This window comes from Nelumbo lutea, chromosome 6, assembly GCF_056320005.1.
Source record: "Nelumbo lutea isolate HS-2025 chromosome 6, American lotus-T2T, whole genome shotgun sequence".
Lineage (NCBI taxonomy): Eukaryota > Viridiplantae > Streptophyta > Magnoliopsida > Proteales > Nelumbonaceae > Nelumbo > Nelumbo lutea.
In genome coordinates, this window is record NC_142689.1 from 30,730,229 (window position 1) to 30,737,020 (window position 6,792).

The 6,792-nt window shown below is 39.1% G+C and overlaps 1 non-coding gene across 1 annotated transcript; it reads left to right on the forward strand.

Moving 5' to 3' along the window:
• Positions 1-3,422: 3,422 nt before the first annotated feature.
• Positions 3,423-3,529, forward strand: LOC148848316 (small nucleolar RNA R71). Its single transcript, XR_016101519.1, has one exon. It is a non-coding gene; the product is annotated as a small nucleolar RNA R71 (small nucleolar RNA).
• The last annotated feature ends 3,263 nt before the right edge of the window (positions 3,530-6,792 follow it).

The following is a 6,792-nucleotide window of genomic DNA, read 5'->3' on the forward strand; positions in this document are numbered from 1 at the left end:
AGGAGGAAGGACTTGTGCAGCTAGATAATTAGCAAAATTAGCATACCAAGGATATGAGTATTTCTGTATTGAGTACAACTGCTCATCCGGAAATTCTTCTCGAATGTTGCTGGTTATCTCCTCTTTTGAGCTTACCGTGTCCAACCGAGAGAGATGGTCAGCAGCCAGGTTTGCAGCACCCTTCAGGTCTCTAATATCAATGTCAAACTCTTGCAATAAAAGGATCCACCTGATCAGTTTTGGTTTTGAGTTTTGCTTGGTAAGCAAGTGCCTTAATGCCGAGTGATCTGTGTGGACAACAACCTTGGATAATATCAGATATGAACGAAACTTATCAAGTGCAAATATTACTGCTAGCAGCTCCTTTTCTGTGGTGGTGTAATTGAGTTGGGGTCCAGTCAAGGTTCTGCTAGCATAGTAAATTGGCTGAAAATGTTTGTTCATTCTTTGTCCTAAAACAGCTCCTATAGCAAAATCACTCGCATCACACATTAATTCAAATGGGAGGGTCCAATCTGGTGCTACCATGATAGGTGCATGGATCAATTTGTCTTTCAAGATGTTGAAAGCATGAAGGCATTCAGTTGAAAATTCAAAAGGCACTTCTTTCTGAAGCAAGGTAGATAATGGCTTGGAAATTTTTGAGAAATCTTTAATAAACCTTCTATAGAATCCGACATGTCCTAAGAAACTTCTCAAAGAACGAACAGATGTTGGGGTTGGCAATTTTTCAATTGCCTCCACCTTGGCCTTGTCGACTTCTATACCTCTTTGAGAGATCTTGTGTCCAAGCACTATGCCTTCTTGCACCATAAAATGACATTTCTCCCAATTCAACACAAGATGCGTTTCTTTACATCTAGTAAGCACCTGTTCCAGATTATTCAAACATGCATCAAACGAAGAGCCAAAAACTGAAAAATCATCGATGAAGATCTCAATAAATTTTTCAACCATATCAGAAAATATAGACATCATACATCGCTGAAAGGTTGCTGGGGCATTGCATAACCCAAAGGGCATCCTTCGGTATGCAAAGGTTCCATATGGGCAAGTAAAAATGGTCTTTTCTTGATCTTCTGGTGCAATTGGTATCTGGTTATACCCTGAATATCCATCCAAGAAACAATAATACTCATGCCCGGCTAACCTCTCCAACATTTGATCCATAAATGGGAGAGGGAAATGGTCCTTCCGGGTGGCTTCATTTAATTTTCTATAGTCAATACACACACGCCATCCGGTAACGGTTCTAGTAGGGATGAGTTCATTTTTCTCATTTGGAACAACAGTCGTACCCCCTTTTTTTGGGCACAACTTGCACAGGGCTTACCCAAGAACTATCAGAAATAGGATAAATGATCCCAGCATCTAACAACTTAATTATTTCAGCCTTTACTACTTCTTTCATGTTGGGGTTCAGGCGCCTTTGGGGTTGAACGGAAGGCTTGCTGTCCTCTTCCATCAAAATTCTGTGAGTGCAGATTGATGGATTAATGCCTTTGATATCTTCTACCTTCCAAGCTATAGCATTTTTGTGTTCCCGCAGCACTCTTAATAATTTTTCTCTTTGTAAGGGATTCAGCGCTGCGGAAATTATCACGGGGAGATCTGATGGTTCCTCAAGGAAAGCATACTCTAAATGGGATGGTAATTGCTTCAGTTCAAGGGTGGGGGGTTCTTGGGGTGATGGCTTACCTGATGGTCCAAGCAATTTGCCTAAGTTCTCTAATTTAAGAAACCCCTTTCCCTTGAATTGAGGCTTATCGTTCAGGTATGCTATCATGAGGTTTATTTTTTCATTTTCTCCTTCTTCAAGTTCTCCCTGCTGGAGGTAGAGTTCAAGAGGATCAGTTATTCTACTTACCTGGAAGCATTCATCAATTGTCAATTCAATGGCATCAATCATAAAACAAGAATCATCACTAGAGGGTGCATGTTTCATAGCATTAGACATTTTAAAAATTATCTCCTCATCTTGTATCCTAAGGCTGAGTTGTCCTTGTTGGACATCAATCATTGCTTTCCCGGTAGCCAGGAAAGGTCTCCCTAGGATAAGCGGGACCTCCACATCTTCTTGCATGTCTAACACAATGAAATCAATTGGAAAAATGAATTTGTCAACTTTAACTAACACATCTTCTATGATCCCCCTAGGATGTCTAATGGATCTATCAGCCAATTGTAATGCCACTCTAGTGGGTTGGGGTTCATTCATCCCCAATTTCTTGAAGATAGAATATGGCATTAAATTGATGCTAGCTCCCAGGTCACATAAAGCTTTTTCAATTTTTAAACTGCCAATGGTACAAGGAATAGTGAAACTCCCTGGATCTTTGAGTTTCTGAGGCAGCTTGTTCAGAAGGATAGCAGAACATTCCTCATTTAATGCAACTGTAGCCACATCTCCCAGTTTCCTTTTGTTTGCCAATAATTCCTTCAAAAACCTTGCATAGTGTGGCATCTGGGCTAAAGCATCAGCAAAAGGAATATTAATATGTAAACTTTTAAATATTTCAAGAAACTTACCAAATTCCTTCTCCAATTTTTGTTGCTTCAGCCTGTTAGGGAATGGAACTTGTGGTTGTTGGTGCATCCCTTGTTGTGCTTCTGGTTGTTCCGTCTTCTGTTGTCTGGTCCCAAGGCTTGTTTCTGCCTTGGGTTCAGCCCAATTCTTCTTTTCTACCTCAGGCAACTCTTTTCCACTTCTTAAGGTAATATCTTGCACCTGCTCTCGTGGATTCACTTCAGTGTTGCTTGGAAGAGTTCCCGGCAGTCTGGAAGAGATTAACTGTGCCAATTGCCCCAATTGGTTTTCCAGGTTTTTGATTGAGGCTTCCTGGTTCTGGAACCTAGTTTCTGCACCTGCTATAAATTTTGTCATCAGTTCCTCCAAATTGGATTTTGGTTCAGGCTGATGATAAGTCTGGTGGAACGGCTTGGAAATATGCTGATTTGGCCAGGACTGGTTTGAATGTCCCCTCCATCCTGGATGAAAAGTATGGTGACTCTGGTAACCCTGCTGTCTTGACGAATTGCTGACATTGTCAACTTGTTCAGTAGATGGTCTGAACTGATTGCCAATTTGGCAGTCTGTACTAATGTGGCCTCCCCCACACAATTCACAATTAAGAGGCTGCACATGCATGGCAGCTATCTGCATTTCATCTATTTTCTTACTGAGTGCTCCTATTTGTGCAGATAGTGCTGTATAAGTGTCAACATTATGCAAGCCTTGCTGCTTCCTAGTTTGAGTTATTTCCGAATGCCATTGATAGTTGTTGGCTGCCATTTCCTCAATAAGTGCATGGGCAACCTCAGGAGTTTTATTATTTATGGATCCTCCGGCTACAGCATCTAATATGGTCTTATTTGAGTCAGTAAGACCATTATAGAAAGTCTGCACTTGCAGCCAAATGGGGAGGCCATGGTGAGGAACTCTCCTTAACAGCTCCTTGTATCGTTCCCATGACTCATATAAAGATTCCCCCTCTTGCTGGAAAAAAGTAGTGATGTCATTCCTCATTTTAGTAGTTTTAGAAGGGGGAAAATATTTAGAGAGAAAACGGCTGGCCATTTCGTCCCATGTGGCTATAGATCCTGTCGATAATGAGTTCAACCAAGCTTTGGCTTTATCCTTCAAACAAAATGGGAATAACCTCAGCCGGATGGCATCATCACTTACCCCATTGTGTTTGAAGGTGTCATAGATTTCCAAGAAGTTAGCAATATGGGCATTCGGATCCTCATGGGCCATACCACAAAACTGAACCGTATTTTGTATCATTTGGATTATGGCCGGTTTAATTTCGAAGTTATTAGCAGCAATAGTTGGCCTGATAATGCTGGAGACAGTCCCGGTGAGGGTGGGCTTGGCATAATCCATCATAGTTCTTTGTTCAGCCATTTCTTGTGCTTCTTGTCTGACTTGCCTAGCAGCTCTCAAACGGACACGGAGAGTCCGTTCAATCTCCGGGTCGTAAAGGATCTCTTCCAGTTCAGGTCTGCTTGTCATAAACTGTTAAAGTCAAAGCAATAAAAATGCCAATATTCACAAAAGAAAATAAATAACTAATCCTATCACACTGAAAATGTAAAGTGAATTATTGGAATACAAAAACCTACATCCTATCATGAATAAATGAAGCCGATTATACTAAAAACATATTTAAACCAATCATCTTATTCAAGGTTCCTTTATCTACATCCATCGGTTGCAACATCTGAATTCAGACCCAATTTAGTTGAGTTCAGATGTACAAGTCTTTGGTATTGTTAGTCCAGAGAAATTAACAAATAATAATTCAGATCTGAGCTGTATATCTCATACACACTCATTGGTATACACTACAATATACATCCATTAAGGTTGGAATCAAGTCTGTGATGCTTTAGGGCTGAAATCAGATCTGATCTGAAAAATAATTTAAAAGGATCTGAAATAAACTAAAACCAGTCCTGAGTTAGGCTTGGGTTAAGGATTTTAAGCTCTACAATTGAAGCTCAAACCTGTATAGCTGATGCATATCAAACACTTGCAAAGACCTGAAAATTGGGTCTGCAATGTTTGGTATTGCAAGCTATTCGGTCCATACAACTTTTGTAGAAATCTGAAATCAGGTCTGCTAACTGTTGCACTATAGCAGCCCTGCTACAGATCTGAATGCTAATAGAAATACTTGGAAAGTGCTAATTTTTCTTAAATATCTGAGGCATAACAATTATTCAATCCAAACATACACCTCCTTAGCTAATGTAGCTCGGTTACAAGTGGATAAAGCAAATGTTCAAGTCACCCAAAATCCAAAATGTGCTCTGTATCAGTTCAGTCCTCAACTATAGTTCAGATCTGTATCAGTTCATATCTGAATTTTCTTTTTCATTCTTTGCTATCCAATTACCTTTGGGGTATGTCAGATTTATCATAGGGTGAATTGGGGTGATGATGGCACCCAATTCACCTTAAACTTGTATCAGTTCAGGTCTGAGTTCATCTGAACTCAGATCTGAACTGAGCAGTTCTGCAATAGCAGAATTCAGGTCTGAACTCAAGTCTGAGTTCGGATCTGAATTCTCAATTGCCTTACCTTTAGTTATTGCTACCAAATTGTTTTTGGGGAATAGCAGAAGTGCCCTAGGGTGAATTGGGGTGGTGATGACACCCAATTCCCCTCAAAATTGCATCAGTTCAGGTCTGAGTTCAGAGGAACTCAGATCTGAACTGTTGTAGATCTGCAATAGCAGAATTCAAATCTGAACTCAAATCTGAATTCTGATCCGAATTCTCAATTGCTCCTCTTGTTGTTCAAAAGATCTCCCCCCTTTTTTTTCATTTTATATATATTTTTTTCTTTTTGTAATGAAAGAAAAGAATAATAAAGTCCGAAACACAAGCAATTCTTTTCGGCTGAGTGCTACAGATCTGAAATCTGCTGATCTGATTGCTGAATGCAACTCAGATCTGCAACACTCATGTTTTTGTGAATTTTTTCTTTTTTTTTTCTTTTTGAAGGGAACAACACCAAGATTGAATAGAAATCAAATATGCCTTTATTAAAATGAAACTGAAACCAGAAAAAGAAAGTAATCTACTTAAGAAAGAAGAAACATAACTACAGTAGTACAGCAGTTGCATTCAAAGCTAAAATGTAAAGTTAAGCAAAGTAAACCAACTATGAATGCAATGCTGAATGATACCAGATTAAGAATGCTCAATGTTTCCTAATATTGCTTCTAAAAATCCCTGGCAACGGCGCCAAAAACTTGATGTGTGGCTCATTGTGACACTAGCAAGTGCACTAGCCGTTCAAATAATAAAGTAGTGAGTGAAGTATCGTTCCCACGAGGATTTAGGAAACAATTACCAATACTAAATTGAGCACTTCTTATCTGATCAACAAATAAATCAAAACTCTAATGAAAGCTAAGAAATCTTAAATTAAAATCTATCTAAATCATTGGCCCAATTGCCTTCAAATCAGGTTAGAAGAATAAGCAGTAAATGTCAATCTCAGAATTCAGCAATCTATCAATTTGGATCATTCGAATAAATCATGATTGAGCCTTGGTTTGGTGAAATCCCAAGGTCATGAACAGCCTCTCTCATGCGCATGTTCATCCTATGCATGAGTGACGGTTCTTCTATCTCTAGCAAGAATCTAATCCCCATGCATGCATTTCTTCAAACACTTCTAAGGCATCAATTCAAATCTGAATTGATCACCAACTGAATTGTGCAAGTTATCTCTAACCTTGCACTCAATTCAGTTCTTGAATAGTAGATCTGAATTCCTAGAGTCTCTCTCAAGCACTCTAGGAATTCCAAGCTGTAGATTAATTCGGCCAATCTGAAAATTGCAGATCTGAATTCTCTTTCAAGCAATTCAGATCTTGCAATCTCAGATCTGAGTTTTGAAGGTTAGTTGGCCAAATTGATCTGCAATAACACCCTTATTCAGGAAACTTCAAGTACAATTCATGACCATTTGAATGAATCAAAAAGAATTAGATTGCTGAACTGAAATTTTACAAGCTAAAATACATCAAGGAAGAATGGAAACAAGGAGAAAGAAGAAAGAAAATATAACAAAGAAACTGAATTCAAATCAAAAGAGAATGAAACTACAAATGATTTATTACAAAAGATCTTTGAATCACAAACCCTCAATTCGAACTCACCTTCTTCTTCTAGCTTGCTTGTCTTGAACTTCCTTCAGCCCTTCTTCTTCTTCTTCCTTGCGCCTAGCCTTCTTCTCTTCTCTTCTCTCAAGGTGGCCGAGCCTCTAAGAGTGG